This window comes from Vanellus vanellus (assembly GCF_965231255.1).
Source record: "Vanellus vanellus genome assembly, chromosome: 3".
NCBI classification, from domain to species: Eukaryota; Metazoa; Chordata; class Aves; order Charadriiformes; family Charadriidae; genus Vanellus; species Vanellus vanellus.
In genome coordinates, this window is record NC_138907.1 from 73,009,743 (window position 1) to 73,033,049 (window position 23,307).

At 39.6% G+C, this 23,307-nt stretch overlaps 1 protein-coding gene across 1 annotated transcript in view; it reads left to right on the top strand.

The window, feature by feature from the left end:
• MAN1A1 (mannosidase alpha class 1A member 1) overlaps positions 1–23,307 on the top strand; it is a gene marked incomplete at both ends in the record, with an annotated part of 149,741 nt that overhangs the window by 64,758 nt on the left and 61,676 nt on the right. The gene's annotated exons all lie outside the window — the stretch shown is intronic.

The window sequence follows — 23,307 nt, forward strand, 5'->3', positions numbered from 1 at the left end:
TGACCCTTTGATCCCTCAGCTTTTATACTGAGCATGAGGCAGATGGGATGGAATACCCCGTTGGTCAGTTTTGGGTCACCTGTCCTGTCCGCTCCTCCCCACAGGTGGGACCCCACTATGCTTTTCCGCTTCCGACCCGCCAACGGGGCAAATAACAGAGTTGGTTGGCCTTGGCTGTTACAGCAATAAGTAAAAGCAGGAGCCTCTCTGCATCCCATGCCTGGGCATCGGCTATAAACAATTGGTCTTATCACTCTGAGAGAGTGAACACTGTCTGCACAATATGCAGTTAATTTCCGTAGTTAGAAGAGGCCCAGCTAAGAAGCGAAGTTGGTTCTGTTTTACCTCAAACCAGGACACTGAGACAGTTGTCCTAGTGGCTTAGAGAATGCAAGTCAGCTTGCTCTGCCTTTATCAGATATGGGGAAACTTCCCGATTTGTCTCCTGAATCGAAGAGGCTGAAGCAATAACCAGCTGCTGCCTAAGGGGAGCGGGATGCGGCCGTTCGGAGGACAGAGCGGCGGTGCAGCAGCGTGAGGGTTCCCGTGCTGCCTGCGTCTGTCCTTCACTGCTGCGGCTGTCAGGTGTGGAAAGGACTGAGGGCCCCGGAGGCTGGCTGCCACCACAGGAAATATACATTTAATCATCCTTTAGTCCATAATATTAGTAGGCATTCCTAAGGAGGTGGAACAACCCGTATGCAGGCTGTTTGGAGCATTAAGATTTCTCAGTTAAAAGCTAATTTTATTCTTTATCATATTAACTATTTAAAAATCTTATATTTCCTGTACACACTTATCAATATCCTAATTAAAGAGAGCTATGTTTCAGTAAAAGGAGTGACGGACATAATTATTGTTTGTACTTCTGAATTACATTTCCATGGGTAATGATCCAAAGCTGCAACATATTGTATGTTCCATAATCATTTGTAAATCTAACTAATCATGATTAAAGAATATCCTATCACACTGAGTAGTTCCTAAAACCTCCTGCTCACATAATAGTTCATTTAGATAAAGGCACCAATGTGAATAATTTTAAAAATTAACAAATTGAATACTTTGCCTCTTGATAACTGTGTGGTGCTTACTTGCAAATAGAGCTATGGGATGCATTATATTAAACTTTCTAGAATTTCTGCCTTACTAGAATTAATATGAAATGCCTAAAAGTGCTAGAACAGTGTCAATCACTTTGTCACATTTTTTAATTTATTTTATGATTGCTATTTAAACCCAAACTAGAAGGAATTCCAGTCAAATATCAAACTTCATTTGTAAAACAGCTACAAATACCAGAAAATTTGATCTCAAGTTAAGTAACTTTTTAAGGACTGCTCTTTTTTTCTTTAAGTCCCTCATAGCAATATTACATGTGAGTACTTCCCTGGTATTTTTCCATGAGTCAGTGGCTATAAGGGATTATTAAAAATAAACCTGGCTCCTTTAAAGCAGTGATAGTATTGATTTTTTGTTTGTTTGTTTATTTGTATGAAAGCATCTGGAGGAGCCTGTAATATGGTCAGTTTAAACCATAGGAACAAGACAGATTTATTTGCAAACTTTCTGGATTGTTTTGTTTAAATTAAACCTGAATTCATTAGTAGACATGCGATTCCTCTTCTAAGCAACATGGTATGTGATGGGTTTTGGTTTTGTACTGGCAAATAAGATGTCTAGTAAGGGAGAGATTTGTTTTACAAAGGCTTTGTGTTACTTACTAGTCTGATGTAAAATTCCAGTATACCAAGGATCAGGAGTACTGCATGCAACAAGATTCCCTGTTCTGCAGACCCAGATTTTTTTTTTTTTCCTCTTGCTTAAAGCACACTTCCAAATGTAGTCGTATAAGGAGATAATTTGTTAACTTTTGGAGGAGGACAACACTGTGTCCTCGAACAGCAGCTGAGAACTTTCTTGTAATTCATGAAGATGGCAAATGTTATTTCTGAGCAGTGTAATCTTCACTGTTGGGAACAACTGTGATACCGGTGCCGAAAGTCATGGAGAGTGTATGGCACTACTTGTAGAGAATATACAACCCTAAATACGGATCTGACTAGCTCTTCTGGCTTACTGATAGCTGGTTCTCATAGGCACTGCTAAAGCTGTGTAATAAGGGGACTGTTTTACTTGGAAGTGTGGTTCCACAGTCAGGGAATACATTGCAGAACACATAGGCAGAAATAGAAGGAGCTTTTAATAATTGCTGTTTGTATGAGTAGCAAAAAAGTAAATCCAGAATGCTCTGAAGTGAATAAGAAACATGCGAGTCTCAGATCCAGCTGGTAAGTTCCCAGATTCCTTTGAAGCTTTTCCATTTTTTCAATGAGATAAGTAATCCCCCCCCCCCTCCCCCCCGAGTTAAAATATTTTGGATTCAACAGCCGTTCTTCCTGCATAATATAGGACTAAAACCAGTTATCTTCACTGGAGGAAGACAAAATAAAGTTGATAATAATGTTGATATTGCCATTTCTGTCCACAGCATGAAGCAGAAATTGAGAGTTTTCTATTTTTTATTTTATTTTATTTTTTTACTCTGGCAGTATATCCTGTTTGAAGGAACATGAATGTATACTGATCGGGATGAAGGAATAAAAAAGCCCACAACAAACTGTTCTTCATGATAATAAATGTTGGACTTTCTGAGTTTCATCTATTACTTTCTACCAACTGTTAATTAGAAGTAAAAAAGAAAAAAAGGAAAAGAGTGATGACATCACCTAATTAGTTTATATATGCATTTAGAATAGGAGTTACAGTGTCACTATTCAATCTCACTTGATGATCTTGGCCTCCTGTCTGACTTCAGACCTAATCATTGCCTGTTTAAAGCAACCATCCATCAATGATGGTAGTACTGTCTTATTAATGAGGAGCAGACATGAAATAATGATGCAGTTGCTATTGATCTGGAGCTGCCTTTGTCAGGCTGACCGCAAAACATTGCTGACTTCATATAGTGCTAAGACATTCTCCAGAATTCAGCTGTAGCTATTTTTATCTTGGTCTCCCTCTCTTGCAGAGGTCTCCCTTCATAAAGAACATTTAAATTCCATAAATACAAAAAAATGTAATTCATCATTTAGCAATCTTGAATAGTAGGAGGAAGAAGTTTGTCACCTATACGAAGGTATTGTATCGTCCTGTTTCTGCAAATAAGAATGTAAGTTCCAGTATAGATGCCTTGGGGATCTTATCTCACCAGTGTGAGAATTGACCGCATGTTTTATCTCCCGCTTCCTTTCACTTAACTTGACTCTAATTAACAAGAGGACTTTTCCTTTTATGTCTTGGAAGCTTGATTTCTAATGCTGTTTGAAGCTCCAGGCATACTGTATCAGCTTGATCACTTCTGTGTGAATGCCACTTAACTCCTCCTTAAGCATCTTCACAGACTGGCAGTAGAATTCCCTGTTTGTTAGAAACTAGAATATTGCAGTTGCCTGTAGTTTTCTGCGGCCCTGTTTTCAGATTTTGGTCCTGTTTGCCACCTACCAGCCATCTGCTGCCGCTTTAAGTGATACATCAGTACTTCAGTGGTGTCATGGTTTAGTTCCTTTAGATCTCTGAAATGATCTTGATGATTTGTTTCATTTTTATCAATTCATGATTTTTTTAAACTTGCGTATTTCATAGAATCCTTGAATCTCATTCAGCTTGGAAGGGACCTCAAGAGGTCATCTAGTCCAGCCTCAATATCAGGACAGTGCATTAGGCTTGTCCTTTTAAGAATCTCCTTGCAGGGGAACCTGTCTGGGCTCTTCAAGACTGAACACTGGGGCAAATTTAGCTTTTCTGCAATGGCTTTGTTTCATGCACAGTGCTCTTTTACACAGACATGTCCTAATTGTTCCTCCTGGCTCTCTAGCTGGCCTCATTTTTGTCTTTTTTGGTTTTTTTTTTTTAGCTTTAAAAACTTGTTCTTCAAAAATTACTTTTAGCCTGACTTAATAGTTTTTCACTTAACTTGTCAGACATTATCAGTTTCTCTATGCCTTAATTGGACTTTAATATACTATTGCTTTTAATTACCTTCTTTACAGTCACACCAAAAAAAGAGAGAAGTCATCTGAGCCTTTTGATTTGAGAATCTTGCGACTCTGAACCTCATCTTTTGTCCTCCAGGTCATCTCCAAGCATTTTACCCACTTGGCTGTTCCTTTCTAAGTTCATTTCAGCTTGTCAACTTGATTCTCTTTCCAAACTTAAACATTACCAAAGTCAACCTTTCGTTTATAACAGTGTGTTGAATTGGAGCATGTGGCCCCTGTTAGACAGTAATACGTCAAACTAAGTCAAGAGCTACTTTTTCTCTTAACAACTCTGAGTTTCTGCAAGAAGCTGTCATTACAGTGTATAAAAGCATGATTTATATCTGCTCTGATGTAGCACTTAACCTACTCAGGGACAGAGAAGGATTGTGTGTTTCCCACAATCACAGTCCGTAATCTCCCTTAGTATTTCAGTCTCTTCACCATCTTTAATAGATCTAACGGTGTTCTCTTTCTGTGCTAGCTGCATCAAAATGTACTACAGCATCCCTGTGGATTCACATTCTGGAGATAACCTTGACTCGTAAGATTTTTTTTTTGATGTAGACTGTTCTGCTGTTCCAAGCAGACTGCTCTTCAGTCTTCTATTTCTGTCTCTTAAGTTCCTGCAGTGCAATTAAACTGTCGCTGTTGATAAGACCCATCTCTGTTAAGCAGGTTCCCTGTACTCCAGAAGCTTCCTCGTTCCCAATACTTCCGTCCCCTTTCTCCCAACGCTACTTGCTCAGCTGCTCTGTAAAACTCTGCCTCTCAAGCTGGCCCCACACATAACGCTCGAGGAAACGTCAAAGAATGGTAACAGAGATGCTGATTTCCAGTCTTGCACTTAATTCAAATTTTGCTGCTGCTTGGTTTTCTTTCTCTTCCCTCTCTGCTTTGGAGTTACTGATACCAGGACTGGGAGCTCTTATTCAGCTGGAGGTACCTGAAGCCCTGTGGAGCCTCTGCCACCTGTACACCAGGCACGCGATCAGCTGCCATCACCAACAATTTTTGTGCCTCATAATAAAGACCCTCAGGCTACTCTACTATTGTAAAGTGAAAATAGTGGCAATTTACATTATAGAATCGTCTAGGTTGGAAGAGACCCTTGGGATCATCGAGTCCAACCATCTACCCTACTCTACAAAGTTCTCCCCTACGCCATATCCCACAACACCACATCTAAACGTCTCTTAAACACATCCAGGGATGGTGACTCAACCACCTCCCTGGGCAGTCTATTCCAATGCCCGACCACTCTTTCTGTGAAAAATTCTTTCCTAATGTTCAGTCTAAATCTACCCTGTTGGAGCTTGAAGCCATTCCCTCTTGTTCTGTCATTAATTACCTGTGAGAAGAGACCAGCACCAGCCTCTCTACAGTGTCCTTTCAAATAGTTGTAGACAGTGATGCGGTCTCCCCTCAGCCTCCTCCTCCTCAAACTAAACAGTCCCAGCTCCTTCAACCGCTCTTCATATGATTTGTTTGCTAGGCCCTTCACCAGCTTCGTTGCCCTCCTCTGCACTCGTTCCAGCACCTCGATATCTCTCTTGTATTGATGTGCCCAAAACTGGACACAACACTCGAGGTGTGGCCTCACCAGTGCTGAGTACAGGGGCACAATCACCTCCCTACTTCTGCTGGCCACGCTATTTCTAATACAAGCCAGGATGCCGTTGGCTTTCTTGGCCACCTGGGCACACTGCCGGCTCATATTCAGCCGCTTGTCAATTAGAACCCACATTAATTCAGTGAATTGCTGTCTGCTGGAGTTCAGCAGTGGGGATGTTTCTCTTTCAGATGTCTGTCGTCAGCATGAATATCCAGAGCAGGGGGACAAAGCAGCTACGGTGACAGCCTGCTCCAGCTGCCATAACTAAGCCTACTATGGAACCAGGAGCCAAAGCCCTGATTTTCATCTGAGAAACATGAGTTTAGAACTCTTGAGCTGTACATAACCACATTCTTCACTTTTAGCGGTTCTCCTTTTGCATAACTGAAAGGAGTTTGGGGAGTTTTTTCAAAACAACAAAAAAAATTGGTTACTCCTGTGGCAAACTTATTTGATATGTTTTTACGTTCATGCGTTGACTTTAGAAATAACTAAACCAAAAAGCTTTATTGCTCGTTACATTAATTTTAACGAAAATCCCTGCTCACCTCCAGACCGCTATAGTCTGATGCTAAAGCTGGTAAACTGTTAGAAAGGAGAATGGATGATAATGAGAGCTAAGTAATATCTGAGTGTGATTGTAACAGCTGGTGTGTTTGACATGAGCTTGTGAGCTATATTATTAAGTAGAATTGAAGCAGCTGGGAGGGAGCTGGTTTGTTTGTTCTGAGGACTTGGCTCTCAACCAGCTCCTGCAGTTTCACTTGATTGTGGTTCTACAGAACAGTTGGAGAGAGCGTGTCTACCAGAAATACTAGTGTGGGTGCTTTCCTTTTGAGCAGCAGCTCTAGATAGACCCGAAAGAAGAATTCTTTGGAGGTGGGTTAATATACTATACAGAAGAAATGGTATGCTATTAACAGTCTGTCCAGAGTCACCATGCCTCTGCGGAGGAATTCGGTCTCCAAGGCATTTGTCTCTTTCATTTATCTCAGTATTCGGTTTTGTCATTATGCAGCACCAAATGCAATTGCAACAATAAAACAGAATAAAAGTAGAGTAAAAACCTATTGCCCGAAGAGTGAGTGGGATTGACCTCTTCTGCAAATTTAATAGAAAATGTACAACATATGGCTAAATGCAGGGTTCTGTGGAGCCATTTACAAGCAGTGGTGAGATTGCTGCAAATATACTATCCATATCTAGAGAATAATCCTTATGTATAATTTTACAGCCAAGAATTTGACTTATTTCTGCAAATGAAAGCAACATAAAAATGCCTCAAGTTAGGCCTGACAGTGGGAATAGCTCAGCATTCATTTAACCTCCTTTAATTCTAGGCTATATAAAATATTTGGAAAAGATATTCTCTCTGTGAATGTATTATAAAAGTTCAATTAGGTGATAAGTAATAAATGTTACTTAATCATCATACTGAATTCTTTTCCCCGAAAAGTGCAGGTAAAATAGTGTGTACCTGCATTTTACTCTGGGCGTGGAGTAACTCTTTATTTCTTTATCTAAATCTTTCACAATGTTTAGCTAGTTTATGTAAGATTCCATTTTGTGCTTTGTCTCTATAGGCAATCTGATCCAGAGGTTATTTTGCATTAAGTTGGGAGTTGAGTAGATGATAATGTCCTCTCCTTATTAGTTTAGAGAAGATAAAAGCATAAATCGTCCAGTAGATTCCCGTATTTTTCATTCTGTTGGCAACTACTAAGGTTCCCAAATCTGACTTTAGCAAAGAATCCTTCTACGTTTGTATCTTTTTGCAAAAATTTAAATTACTTCTATTAAAGAATACGTAAGCGTTAATTAATTCTTAGTATTTTAAATACAAATCAAGTGAATAAAAGTTTATGATGAAAATGGGGAAGTTCCTCATCCGATTTGATGTTTGAAGGATCAGGCTAGAGATTCGTTACAAATCACCACTTTGTGCCATGTACAAGTCCTGCTGCTTCAAGCTAACTGAAAATCATTGAGAAAATTGAATGCCTGAAATCAGAAGCAGACATCATTGCTGTTCTTGCATGCCCTTCATGCCTCCAGCAATAGGAACAGATAATGGCATCTTTGCTGCAGAAGAAACAGATACCCTTTTAGTCTCCTTTGGATTTAGCAATACATCTTGCTCAGCAGATCAAATCTGAAACAGATACAAACAGGGTTCAATGGCTTTAACTTAGCATGAACTCTTGGGATCAATTTATGGAGAGTGCTAATTGGCCTGTGTATTTTTTTTTGGCCGGATCTATTGCTTGTGCTTTTCAAACAACAGAAATCTGAAAGATTTGAAAGGAAAGATAAGGAGGGAGCTTTTTACCAGATCTTTTGGAAATTGCAGGAATCCACATGCTATTTGGGTGCCATTTGTTTGTAAAAATGCAACAGTTGAACAATGTTGATGGATGTTGTGGTTGATAAATGAGTGCAGTTCCTGTCTCTCCTATGCCAAAAGCTTGCTTTTGCCATATGCAGACTGTATTTGCACCCTGTGTGCAAATCATTGAGAAGCCATTTGGAAAAGATGTTCACGTGAAAAATCCTGTGCCACTTCCTGCACAACGGATGCCAAGGGGAATTTGGGTTTTTGGCAGGTGTTTGCCCCTGAACAGAGCTGTCATGAAGCATTTGAAAGACAAATCTTTGTTTTCCTCAAATCAATGAATGTAAGGGCTCATTTTGCATAGGGTCAAGTGCACAGAAATGGGTAAATTCCAGACTTTTCTTAAGCCAAAGACTGGGAAGAGGATGAACAAAACCACTTCCATTAAGATTTGAAAGGTGAAAAAGAGAAGTAGTGTCTTGTGCCAGTGTTTAATATAAATCTTTCTTTCTTTCCTCAAGGAAAAACAGCGTAGGATGTATTGAAACGGCAGATGCAGTTTCTTAGCTCAATGTTTACATTTCAAGTCTTTTGTCAACAAGTAATATACTTTTCTATTCCTACTGATGTTAGCTGGTCAGCTATCCTACTGTTTAATTTTCAAGTAAAGTGTAAGATATAAGAGAGGTCAGGAGGTGGTAAGATATTCTGAAGAACTTGGATTTTGTTTGATGTGTTCAGCTCTGATATTCTTCACTCAACACCTTTGTTTGCTTACATTGACCCACCTGACCTTGATAACTCCTTCAAATAGAGATAATTAAAACAGTACAGTATGAGGGGACTCTCGTCATTCAGCTACATGAAGGCTCAAAAGCTTATTTTAACATCCAAAAAAACCAAGCTTATGTAAACTGACAACTCAAACAAGGAAGATCATTCCAGCAGCAGTGTTACTGGAGTAGAGTCAAACTTCAATTAACAGAAAGCGATCTTCATTCTGGCATCAAGGGCCAGTTCCGTTGTTTCTTCTGATTCAGATGCATTGAAATACCGAAAAGGCTCTGTAAGTAGTTAATCTGAAGAAGTAGATGTGTCTGGTTTGTTTCTTCAGCCTTTAGGCAGTCATCTGCTTTTGCAGGCTAAGCAAAATAACCACACCAGTTGTTTTTGGAAGCTGGTTCAGTCAAGTTAGTACTTTAAAGTCTTGTTGTCCCTTGGGGGGCAAGTTGTCCTTAATTTTTGCAAGCATGACTAGATAATTTTACAGTCCAGTAGATCCTCAGGATCATCATGTGAAAAGGATATGCTGTGAACTTCATTCTCTTCCATTTTTCTTTGAAAACTCTTTTTTGTTTTCTTCAAACCAACAGCTGCAGAACAAATTCAGCAGCTCACAATGCTGTTTCTTAAAAGATGCTATTTTCCCCAGCTTGTTCTTAAAAACACTATTCATAGTATACAGTCAATTTCAATCTTTTTCCTTTTATCATGCAAAACCAGTGAATAACTCAAACCTTCTCATCAGCATTTGCTGCTTGCAGGGTGTCTCTTACAAACATCGTTCAGTCTGTGCTCAGTCTTTTCTCTCCAGAGTTGCTTTTATTTCCATTTATGTTCTGGAGGGAAGAACAAATAATCTTCCTGATTTCAGGCGAGATCAATAACTGCTGAGATGCTCTGGGCAAACGTTGCCACACTGCTGCAGGAGACTGTGGGAATGGTGCTCGGCACGTCCAATGTTAAATGCCATCGGCCTTTCTGATGTCCTTGAAGGTTGTGTGTTAAGTTAATATGGTTATTAACTGATCCAAGGCCAAAAGTACAGACTTACTGAGACAGCGAGAAGAACTCCTTGCTCCACCTGTTTTCTCTTGATGGACTATGATGGTTGGTGATAGAAGCAATGAGTGTAGCTTGTGCGAAGTTGCCCATTGTCTAAATCATACTTTTAAGACCTTTTTTATATCTAGTTCCAATTTGAAATTACAGTTAAGGTACTGTAATTTTTTAATTTGCATACCATTAAATATAAAAATAATTTAGGGAATCCTGAAAAGGAATGGCTATGTGAAGTGTTCAGTCAAACAGTAACATAAACCACTAAAGCCATGTCATGAGTTTTGGTAAAAACGGGGAGAGTTTGAATGACTATCATGTCTTTTTTTTTTTCTTTCCCCTTGCTTCAAGTGGAGGGATGGAAAACAATGTAATGATACCTATATATGCTAATATGCATATCTGAAATATTTATGAATACTTCTAATCATTATTTCCTCAAAATACACACCACATTCAAAAATAATGTTAATCTTTGGAAAAGACATCTTATGGCTGTTTAATTATAGGAATGATTTTGAGGTTTAACTGTAAAAAAAAGTTTTAACTGCAGGAATTCAGAGAAGCAGTTGAATTGCTCATAAATTTATTAGTTGCTGGCAGCACTGCTTTTCAGTCAGAGCACTTGTTTCTGACTCTTAAGAATTGAAAATGTCTGCTTGCCTCCTTATATTTTAGTCACTTTAGTTTTATGGCTTGTCCAGTAAGAGAAATAGTCTTACAGTAAACAGAAAGGAATTGAATTAGTCTGCCTGATGATTTAACTTAGAACATAAAGCAGCTCCTTAAATCACAGTTCTTCTCTCTTGAAGCCTGCCATTTGGCTTACATAAAAAGAACTACAAGAGAGTTCACATTTCTTATGTTTAACTTAAGGAAAATACACAAGCACTTTATTTAGGCTCGTTTTGGACGTGCCCGTTATTCATCAGACAAGTCAGCGACTATTGCCTTTCAGAGAAAACTCAACAATAAGAAAGCAAGCACTGAGTTAAGAAACCATCATTTCTTCCCGTTATACAAAAGAAGGTTTTTTTGTTATTACATTACTTATATAAAAAGCCAGCTAGATGGTGGGTCAGAGGTCTTGTGGAGGAAGGAACCGCAGAGTATGCTAAATCTTAACGTTTTCTTCTCCCCTGAAAAATAACTTCTTAGGAGTGCATCATCAATGCCACTGCATGTGTTACAAAACTCACCTGTCATGGAGTCAAGCTAAAGCTGTTTGCACGGTTGCAAATCCAAGCTGAATTAACCCAAATGGCACCTTCTCAATCCCATTGTTTTTAATGGAATTTACCAAAAGAATTGAAAGAAGGTAGTTTCTATGGTGTTAGTGGTTGTGACAGTCATCAATATTTACCTGTAATCTGCAAAACTGCTGAAACTTTAGGGCTGGAACAGATAAAAGTATTCCTTTTCCTTAGATATAAAAGAAGTCTGTAGCTGCTGGTGCCAAAGAAAAATCAGTGAGAGAGTTTTATGATCAAATGGCTTGTTCCTAAGTGATCCATGCTGTAAATCTAACAGAGGGACAGTTGGCACTGTCTTATGTACTTGTGATCATTTTGCTTTTTAAGATATTTATGACGTTTCCAGTATCTGAGATCACAAAATCTGGAAATTCCTGTGTCGGCTTCAATCCTAGTATTAAAAGTGCTTTACGGTTTAAACATGGGACAGCCTTAATATATAACATTAATTTTCAGTGAATGCTCATTATATTTGCTACGTGTTTAAAGAGTAGAGAAAACACGCTAAAAGAGTAGTTTTTAATTTATTCTTCTTGTATCCATGAACACACGAAATTAAAGGTCGGTGGAATTGCCCATGCATGAAGAGGAACAGAGGATCTCTGGTAAAGGAAATTAGAGTAAACTTTAGTGCAAATGAGACTCCTTAAGATTTTTGTGTTTAATGAAGACTGTGTAAAGCCTGGAACTCTAATTCTGTGCCACAGATCATTACTTGTTTTTAAAATTCAAACTTGTCAGTTTGGATTTTCGTCCTACTTTGTGATCCTTTTGTCACCTGTGTTGCATGTAGTTCACGAGTTATTAGTTGTTGTTGTTATTATTAGTTTACTGCTTGCTTCTTTCTAAAGCAATCCACTACTAACTTAGAAGAGGAGGCTCTTGTTGATAAATAGTTTGTTCCAGTGTCTACTGAAGCTATAGCTTGGACAAAGTCCCTTAGGACAATACTGTGACACTGCCCAGTATAGGCCCTAATGCTGTGCCACAATATATGTATAATTTTTATATAAAACTTTCAGCAGAAACTGAAACACAGGAGGTTCCCTCTGAACATCAGGAAACATGTTTTTACTGTGAGGGTGACCGAGCACTGCGCAGGTTGCCCAGAGAGATTGTGGAGTCTCCATCCCTGGAGACAGTCAAAAGCCATCAAGACATGGTCCTGGGCAACTGGTTCTAGGTGGCCTTGCTTGAGCAGGGGGGTTGGAGCAGATGACCTCCAAAAGTCCCTTCCAACTTCAACTATTGTTATGCTGTGAACTTTTAGTCATAGCTTCATGAAAACACAGCCCCTTGGCTATCTGGAGCACTTTGTGTGAAAACAACAGGGAAAAGGAAAACTTTGCTTTCTCAGGGCCACGGCACCACCACTGCAGGGCCACGACAATTGCTCTACAGCAGTAGGAGTAACCGTCTCCAGAAGGAACAAACCCTGAGCTGGCTGGAGAAGAGCTACACTGTGCAAGCTGGTCTGAGGACATTGTCAGTAGAAATTTTAACTATTTGAGGACAGGCCTGTGAGTAATGTGTCTGACTTAAAATACCAGTGATGGTGTCAGATTGAGACTATATGGTGGTTCAGGAAGACTGCCCTTTTGAGAGGGACCAGAGCAAAAAAAAAAAGAGCAGTTATTTTTTTTTCCATTGGCTCAGCAAGCTGACCAGGTTTGCTGTGCAGATATGTACCCATTAGCTCCTGGTCGGTTCAAGGAAGATGGCAGAATATGGGAGATCCTGAGCCGTGGACCCTTTTGTCCAAGGACCCTTTTGATTCCAACTGTTGAGAGTTGTTTCATTAAGCTGTTATTCTGATGTTGGAGTAAGATACTAAACTGAGTAAATGAAGTTAGACAAAAAAAGAGCAGAAGAACAATTAAAGTGGGCATACTTGGTATCCTGTTCACATTGTTTCACTTGTATGTTTGATAAGCACCATTTAAAACTCCTTCCATTATCAGCTGGAACAAACTTATGGGTATCACATAACACAGGCTGAAACAAACAGCTCTCCATTTGCTGTTAAGTTAACATTAAAAAGCGAATAGAGCATCCTTTACCTACGCAGAGTGATTTTAGCCTTTTCTGTGCCTGCCATCATGGTCTAGGAGTGTACTTCAGAGTGAGGGCATCACTCTAAATCACTTAATGGTATCGGAATTAAAAGATACAGTTGAATTTACAAGGCCAGGAATGAATCTTCTGTTAGCACTTTACGCTGCATTAACTATGTGATTATTGATTCACCATGCAAAGTTTATTAGGCTTCTCCACCCCACCCCCTGCTTTCACACAGATGGTGTTGCAAATCACCTCTCAACGGTCACCTGCTTGGAAGGAGAGTTTCATATGCAAAGTGCTATTCTTTGTTTAGATATGATAGCTTGCAAGATGTAAAATGAGGCAGCTATTTAAATTTGTTGTTACAGCACTTGGGCTGGGTACACAAGATTAAATAAAAAGAAAATTAGGAAGCAGATGCTTGTGGCTTAACAGAGGAATTGTGCTATAAAGATACTCTTCATTACTGGTGGATATGAGTAATTTTACCAAGGCAGCTGTTTCCTTAATCAGGAAAAACACAAACCTCTAAGATGACATCCAGATGTTTTCTGTATCGCTTCACAATATAATGAGTTTTGATTGTATATGCCGTATTTTTAATTCCATTCGTATTTACTTACATCCAGTATATTTTCAAATACATGTATCATCTTCCTTAACTGGAGAAGACCCGAGCGCTAAATACATGACGGTTTTTGTGCTTTTGACCTCCTTGCCTGGTGTTAGTCTACGAGTTGCTTCTAGGGCTGACGGTGTCTCTCACCAGCACCCAAGCATTTGAGTATCGGACTTCTGCAGGTTTGGGGGGGGTTGTTTTGTTGGGGATGGGAGGGGTGTTGGGAAGGAGTATTTTAGTGATAGTGTCCGTTTATCTTTTAGTTGTGCAGTTGTATGGTGCCTCTTACAGGGCTGCCTGTTGTTCAGAGCATGATATACCGTAGCGTTTTCACACATATAGTGGGTTAATATCCTGTTCCGGTTATGTGGATATCGGGTAAAATAAGAGATTTGAAACTTCCACTTGCTCTTAGGTGTGGGCTCAGTCCACCGTCGTGGGCTGCTGACAGTTTTCGTGCCTGCGAGCTTGCCATCTGCCCTGGCTAGAAACACAGGCTTTATTTGGCTGGAGACCTGGGATTCCAAGTTTTCTATTGCTGACAGGACGCAAGACTGGCATCCCAAATCTTTGACACTGACTTACTGACACTGAGCTGTTTGCTAGTTTATTTATTTGGGGTGGTATGGATTGGAGCGCAGCTTTTGTCGGCGTGAGTCTTGTTTTAGCTGCGGTTTGGGCCTCGGGAGCCAGCTGCCAGCGCACAGCTGATCTGCACAGACGCAGCAAATCCAACGCGTTACTCATTGTGCATGCTGTGTATCGCGCCTCTCTCAAAATTAAGGCTGTCCTGAGTTTGGGGTGAGGAATTCTCACAGGCTTTTGTACCTAACAAATTCCTTTTCTTACGGGCAAATGTTAAAGTTTGCTTACGACATTCATCACCACCTTTTCTTGAATTATCATAACAGAGGTATTATTAAATGGCCAGTTCATGAGCTTTCCAGGTACTACTGGGTTGTAGCTAAGCTTTTAAATATGCAAGTATGCATAAGCTTTAAAAAAACTAATGCTTTCTTGACATTAGTAGATAAATTAGCAGTTACTTTTTCTCATGTGGGCTAAAAGTTCTTCCTGTTAAATAGTTCTTGGAGTTCATGTCTGTGTAAGCAATCTTAAATACGCATGAACAGCACAAAAAGAAGTAACTAAATATAACTGGAACAAACTCTTCCTTTATGATTTTTTTAATTCTGCAGTTGTTTAGCAATCCCTTCCTTCATTCCGGTTTTAAAGCGCAAGTCAGAGTGTATGAGTTACTGTACATTAATATTTCTTTGTTTTATGCTTTGCCTTCTTGCTGCCAGTTTGTACCATTTATTACGGGCCTTCCTAAAATAAGATTTCCAAACACAATATATCTACTTAGAAATTCTTTAGTTAAAAACAACTGAAGTAATTACATGTGTTAGCTACCGCTGATAACTTGAGGGGTTTTGTGCTTGTTGCTATGTACATTTGGATTAAATCTGGAAATCTCTCACTAATCCAGTTACTTCCGTTTGATTAAGTTCTCTGCAGTCTTTTCTAGGGGAGGCACTCTTCATGGTACTACGTGACTTCTTTGGTACAACAGTCAGCTAGAAAAGAAAATTCATTTTCTTGCCATGAGTGAAACCATAACAAAAAAGGCTAATTGAATAAAAGAAGGGATTTTTTAATTTATGGTGGGTTGGTTTGGTTTTTTTATCCAAAAATGTAATCTAATTTTTGTAACAATCATCTTTTTAAAGTGTATTTGCTTCTATGAGCTGGTGAGCAGCATACTGGATTATTCTGGAAAGGGCAGTACAAATCTAAAAGCTTACCCGTGTTTGTTATTCCTCAGGTTGTGAAAATGACACATACTGCTCTAGCAGTTTGCAGGTGAGATAGAGTTGTTGCTCACAGATACCAAAAGCTGCCTGAGTTTCTTCAGTAAGGTTATTTGCGGACTTTTACAATCACAATTTTCAAACGCTGGAAACTTACGTGCACCTTCCTGAATCGCCACGTCATCTTGGGTGCCAAGAGCTTTCGCAAGGTTTGAGCGCTCTGACACCTTCTGCTCTCACAGATGTGTCAAATATAAAGCTTTGGGTTCCCGTACTGAAGATCTCGTTGTAAATACTACCCCGTGGCTGTTTCAGCCTTAGATCGGGAGAGAAAGTCCCTTTTAACTACAGGATCTATATTTTCCAGGCTCTCTACACTGAAAACCATTTGTCTTTTAACACGTTCCAGCCCAGCACTGTATGGCGGTAGATGCTGAGCAGAATTGTGGGAATGGCTGCAGATTGTCATTACTTTTTAAATAAAACAATCTTCCGGCTTTATACAGCTGTGATATTGTTTATATGTGTGAGGGAGATATATATATGAAAACTAGTGCTGCTTTGAGAATTTTAATGAGAGGGGAGCATCTGAGATTATTTACCAAACGAAGTTTTGTTTAAATTTAGTCCCTTTTCCTGGTATTCCTGACATCTCCTAACCCCAAGATGCCCCCGCACTGTGCTGTGTAACAGCTTAACTTGTGCTCCCTCTGCCGGCATCCCCGTGGGATAGAACCCCCACCAGTTGCGTTTTGCTAATCTCCAGGGAGGGGATGACTTGTTTAAATTCGCAATGAAATAAAATGCAGCTCTGTCCGGTCAATATTCTCATGTGAAGGTGTTACAAACCGTGCTTTGTAAAGGAGCTAAAGCACGCTTTGTTGCCTTCACTGTGCTTTTATGGAAACGGCACTGATTTAAATTTCCAGCCCATAGTCAGCTCTTCCCTGTCCGGGCTGAGGATGCCTGGGCTGCCCCGTTGGTGGCTCTGGCTCGGGCAGCACAGGCGGTGGGGGATGCTGCAGGGTGTTTAGTGCAGAAACACCCCCTTGCCTCTGTAGGGAAACTTCCCACATCCAGCCAAGATTCTGAGCTCCAGGCTGGTGCAACCCCGGGAGAGCCAGGCTGGCTCCGCTCGGCCGTCAGTGACCCTCTGGTCCTGGGAACTGGAGGGAGGCTTATTAGCTCTGGGCAAAGTAGTACAGATGGGCAAAGGTGCTTTGGGTCTGACGCTACGCTTGCAAACCAAGAAAGCCTTCCCAAAACTCAGAGTGCTGAAGAGCATGATGCTGACTCAGGTGTCGGTGTGTGCAGTCACGCTGATAAGCTCTGGCTTGTCTTTGACCCCTGTAGGTGTAGCCTCGAGCGGAGCTGCTCGTTTTTAATGCACCGTTCTCTTCTGTATCGTGGTAGGAAGACATGATGTTGGGTACAGCCCTGGGCTGGAGGTGGGCTCATGCCTTGATGTGGCACTTCACATGCGGTCTGCTCAGGTCCAGCAGGAGCAGGGCTGGCCCAGAGCTAGCGTGCTGCTCTTGGACCCAGACCGTTGTCTGGGAAAAATGCTCTCGGCACTTCTGGATCTGGGTGTACAATAAATACAACTGCAGCTGTGAAAGTCCTAAATGAAGTCCATTGGGCTCCTTCTGTCAGTACTGGTTCCCACAATGGCATGACTCATTGCAGCGCTCGTTTCCAGAAACGTTATTAACCGTCTCCTCACCTGGTAGCACAGGTAATTCGTAACTGCCTTGGCTCAGTCAGTAGTAAGTGAGGACTAACTGAAATTAAACTCAAAACCACCTGCTGGTGTCAAGATGACAGTAATTGTAAAACTAATAGTTGCTGCTGAATTAGTGCCAGCAGCTGGGTAACTTACCCAGGTGTCACGAGCACTGAAAATACGTTATAGGAAATGGTTTCAAATAGTATGACACTGAAGTGTTGTGTCACTTGGTATTTGAGGTAGTAGAAGAATTCAGCTTATGCTATTTCAAGCATTCTGGTATTTCAGGTGGAGCACCACAATTTTTGTAGCATTTCTAATCTTTCATTGTAAAAAGAACCAACAATAAATGCAAGCATAGCAAAAACCTTGGATTGTCTTTCAGGGAAGAAGGTATCGGAACAAGTTCTTCTAAGAAAGTTCTCTTTCGTTAGCGGATCGCTTTAAACCTAAATCAGCATTTGTTATGCTGAAAGGATTTCTACTCAGTGTTCTGAAGAGCAGCAAAGCAGCCTGTCCCTGTTCATTTTTCTGCTCTCGTTTTCTGCTTTTGCACTGAAATATTAATTTCTTACCCTACTGGGAAAGGCAGTCAGGTACAGGAAAGCAAGCAATAAATCTTACTTAGTGGCTTGTCAATTTCTATCTGTAAATGTAAAACAAAAATGAAAAATGCTTAATTTGACAGAATTAGAAATGTGGAGAAAATGTCTTTGTCAATTAAAAAAAAAAAAAGATCGTTTCCTCCAGTGTTAAAATTTAACCTCTGGTTTCCCTCATATGGAGGACTTTAAGGCAGCATTCTGGTTGTTCTTTAATTTATGATATTGTACCATGTTATGGTCTTTTTTGATTAGACGCGCCTCATACGCAATTCTAAGATATTTCTTTGTTTCCTGTGTTTTCTTTTCTTCCTGATTAGAAAGAGCAATTCAATCTATGATGAGGTAATCTAACATTTTCAAAGGGGTTTGTCATTCCAGCCAGAGGAAATGTTTCTGTTTATCCGGAGGAGATAACATTCTTGCACTATAATGAAAGCCAGTGCTTACCAGATGACAGCTCTGGTCTTAGCCCTGCAGTTGCATCTTTGCAGGCAGATCCTCATTTCTCTGCGGGAACACTGTTTTCCCTAATAAGATTTGATCATGAGCACAAGAGTCTGCAAAATCTGATTGACTGTGGGATTGGGTCTTCTAACATGAGCACCACCGTTCTGGATGTATGATCTCTTTTAACAATGTCTTTTAAAATAAAAAGACTTCTTTTCTAGAGCTGTTTAAAAAAAATAAATCACAAAACACTTTTGATGTCTGCATGCCACAAGGTTATATAGAGAATGCAAGTAGCTGCTTTAAATTAAGTGGGTATTTGGAAAACTTCAGCTTCTTTTTCATCCAAATTTTCTCTGTTTCCTAATTCACATCCCAAACCTCTACATTTGCATCAGTGGCACAAAGTAAGCAGAACCTAAAAGGACCCCATACCCAAACTGCTTTTCTAGGAAGAGTTCCTCACTGCATTAAGGTCACGGTTGAGAGAAATGAGGAAATTCTTATTAGAACAACAGTTACTGTAGGAAATCTGCTGATGGAAGTACTGTTTAGGTAATTGTAGTTACTTTCCTTACCTTTTTCAGTAACAGTGCTAGCAGCCCTACTAGAATGAACGACGCAGATTATAGTTCCTGAGAAAGTGGATGACTTTTGGCATTGGGAATCACGACATGCATAGGTACAGTGTTGTGCAAGAGCGTACCACCGAGCAGCTTGTGCAGGGGATGTGCGGGAGGGGAAGTTCCCAAGTTTGTTTTCTCTTAGGAAGACTAAAAATATTTATATGTGTTTAAAAAATACATATAAGTGAGGTGGATTTCTTGTTTACGTATTACTGCTTACTTAGATGTTGTTCAAAGAATTGCTGGCTTGGAGTGATGGTGATGGTTTGGAGTGACTTTTGCGTTCATAAGACACTTGAGACTGGTAACTCAAAGGACAATGATGGTGCTGCTTTACTGAGCATTGAGCTTGTTTTAACTAACAGTCCACAGCCTACTAATATAAACAGAGATTTCAGTAGAAAATGTAGTAACTCTGCCTTCTGTATGATCTATTATATTACTATAGTAAGTATCTAATTTGCTGCAGTGCTCATTTAGGATTGCAGAGTGTGAAGGAGTCTGTGTACTTACTCCGCAGAGGAGTCCTTCTTACACAGGACCTTCAAATAGTGAGGATCCGTATCATACCAGTTTGTTAGAAATCTTACGTAAGCCTTTTAAAAAATGTTAATAATACTTTGAGTTTAAAAAGAAGGATTATCTCACATCCAAAATCTGTCTTCTGGCAAAAATTAGGTTTGAGAGAAATGTTTGAGAAAGTATTTAATATCTTACCTAACTTTATAATGTTACACACTCATCACATTTCTGACTGGTTTCGATTATAATTTTCTTTCCTGAATCACAGTGCTTCACTTAGAATGATTGTTGTAGTATAGTATCTAGCTGAGTTAAATGTCAGTGCAATTTTTAGTGGTTTGGTTGCTTTTCAAAGGTAGCCATAGTACTGAGTCCTCAGTGTAAAAGAAGGGATTGATGACAGTGTGGCTTAGTCATTGCATCACCTGATGAAGGGACAGCTGATGTGTCAGGAAAATAACTTCACAGTCCCTCTTCCTTAAAAAGTGTGCAGTCCAGTTATGATACAGCAGTGGAGCGACTGATGGAAGTCTCGGGGGTGGTTTGTAGACTTTTTGACTTCTAGGTGAATATTTAAACCGTGAGAACTAAGTGTGGGGTGAAGGGTGGGTACAGGCGTGGGACTGTGCTGACTTCTGCCAGGTCTGACCCAGCTGGAGGACTTGGTGTAAGTAAGTCTTCATTACTGCTGCCCATAAGGAGAGGCCGGAAAAAGTCCTCGAGCCTCTGGAGATAACCACTGGAATGGGAAATTTTGCTGCAAATCTTTTCCTTTATTATATATAATGTCTCTCATTTTTGTGCTGTGTCATTTCTGCCTTCCCTCTGTGCATCTCAGTAATGTCTGTCATACTTTTTGCTTACCAAAAAACGACTTTACTGAGTGATAGTGGGGAGAGATTAGGGCTTGGCAAAAGGTTGAAATTCATGTCAGCAATAGAGATATTAAGTAGAAGTTTCTATTGTTTATTTTCTTTTATTATATAAAAAAAATCTTTCCCTCTACAATATTTATTTCTTGTCCAATATTAGAAGTTTCTGCAAAAGAAAAATACACTGAGCATTGTGGACAGTGTGCAATAATTACACCACCTGCTTTTCCTAATACTATTTTTTAACTGTTAAAGCTGAAAATTGAAAAATAAAGTGGTTCCTTTATTAATCTTCACCCTTTTACTCTTGCTTTCAGAGCATAATTTTGCTGTGTGAAGTTGCTATTTATTGTGTTCAGTCATTCAGTGTTTTATTCTTCTCATTCTTGCCTATACTGGGCTACTTAGTAGATAGTGATTTAGCAGTCAGTTGTTCAGCCATGTTAAATTAGCCCTAGAGATAAAATTGGATAATAGTTGATTTTTTTTTTTTAACTTTGGAAAGGGAAGGAAAATCACTAGCATGCATTAGTAATAATTTGTTGAAATTCTCTTGTAAACAAGAAGTACATCTTCACCTCAAGACTTGTTCCGAAATTGTATGATGGCTTAAATTTTTATTTTTTTTTTAATTCTCTGTTCCTAGTTGCCTACCGTGAAAATTGTTTACTACATTGGAAGAGGTGCATTTTAGAAAAGAAAGAAGTTAGAACACCCGGCTTCACTGCATGTTCTAATGTTGGCGTTCAGAGCACTGTCCTTATCAGAAGTTAATTACATTTTCCTTGCGTATCCATATGTGGAACAGTATTTCCTTACTGCTTCACATCAGATGTGTTTATTTTTTCATAACCATTATTTTTGACATTTCCGTGAAGTAGGCAATTTTATTTTGAAAGAAATTGGGTTTTTAATTTATAAAAGAAGTCCAACAGAACTGTAAAGAGTATGTGAGAGTTGGTAGAAGTATTTGAAAGTAAAGCATTATTGCTGTACATCAAACCTTTATTAAGACACTAAAATGTTATTTTTTTGTCCGGGAGCAAATATTGTAACAGGCTTCTTTCTGAGCTGGCGTGTAATCTTTTTAATGATGAAAGATTACTACAGCCTGTAAGGTGCAGCTGTTACCGAGCCTTGCTGCCACCCCTATGGTTATGTATGTGCTTTTTGAAATGGAGATGTCCTCTTGCCTTTAAGTACACATCTAGAAAGAGTACGTACGGCGCCTTTAACCACATTCCATAAAATAAAATATCTACCCCCTTTACATATGGCAAAAGATAGGGTTTTACGCTGCGCAGCAGAAGCGTCTACAGAAATTGAGCGTCCTTGTATGCCCGTTGCTCGGGAGGGTCATTGTAACCTCTCTCCTGTTAGTGCTTCAGTGCTGCAGGGCAGAGACGCTCAGGTAAGGTGATGAGTTGGTCGCACCGTATGTTGTGAAAGGCTGAAAGAGCAAAGCGTAGGTTTGGGGGCAATGGACCAAGGCGAAAAAACACGGCTGCGTAGTGTGAGGGGAAAGCTTATGTGCTCCTGGTGGGGTTACTGTCACTTGCTCCTCTCAAGGAAATCTACTAGGAGATAATTATGTTCTGCACCAGCCGTTTCGGAGTGTCCCTCAAGGTTTTAGCCTTTGGGGAGACTGAATTATGTACTGGATGAAGATCACAAATCCATAACTAATTCTCAGCGGAATCGATACAATTGGTAAACCGGAAAGTCAGAAATAATGTCAATTATGAAGGGAATCCCAAGCAAATTGTTTTCCCTGCTGCCTTGCTTCAACATTCTCCCAGCACTCATGTGCAATCTGCTGGAAAAAGTTTTCTGACTCCAGCCATAATTTGGCTTCAAATTACTTAACCTTCCTTAAAATGTCTCGTACTGTAATTCTAAATCTTGGACTGTTGTCACAGAAATCATGAAATCTGTGTCATATGAAGTGACTGTGGGGTAGTCCGGAGCTTCTTTGTGGTAACGTGATTATCCCAGAGTTTTATGTTCGCTCCTGATCACGTATTTTCAATAACAAAAACCTTTCCTCAAAGTGGCTTTTAGAAAGTGGAATTTTATAAATCATATTTTGTTTGTGTGGAAAGAAATTTCTTCATTGCCTTGTTTTGACCAGCAAATGTCTTTATTTATTATGTATTCACACAAAACGTATATGCATTTTTTTCCTTCTCCGAGAATTTGCTGTACCATACTTGGCTACATCACAAGATGTGTCATCAGATGTGCAAGTTGATTTCTAATATGTACATAAAGAAAAAATTCATCGTAAATATGCCTGAAGGGAAAAAAATTGAATTGAAGGGAGCCATTATTAGATAGAGAGAGTGATGAAGGTGACTTTGCTATTTTGGCTACTACACCTGGGATAATCCCTTTCAGTGTTGTGCAGGATCCCAGTGTAATTCCAAGCAAATAGGCCTTGAACATACACATATTGAAATCACTAAATAGGTTTCTATATTTAAGTTGGAACAATATTGCTTCTAATTAAAAACTCTCTTACTAGAGCACTCAGTGCTTGAAAAGTCAGGTTAATGTAACTTGACTTGAGCTGGCAGTTGAAGGAGAGCAAAATCCTCTTTGTTCTGGCTTTGTATCTACGACACTGAACATAAAAGTTCCTGATATTGAATTGTTTGTCATTCTTGTGGGCACATATTAAGTAATTGAGGTTTTTCCACTTCTTGTTTTTAAGATGAAATCTGTAACTCTTGGCGTCCTAAAGACCAGTTAAATCTCAGTTATCCAATTTTTTGATTAATCATAGCATTGATACCAGGGATAAATCAGCTGAGTCCGTAAGACTGTGGTGCTGCAAAAATATCATTTTTCTTTTTTTTCTTTTTTTTTCTCTTTTTTTGTTCTGTTTTGTTTTAGGGAGGAAGTGGGGAGGGGGGTTTATTTTTGCCGCGGATTGC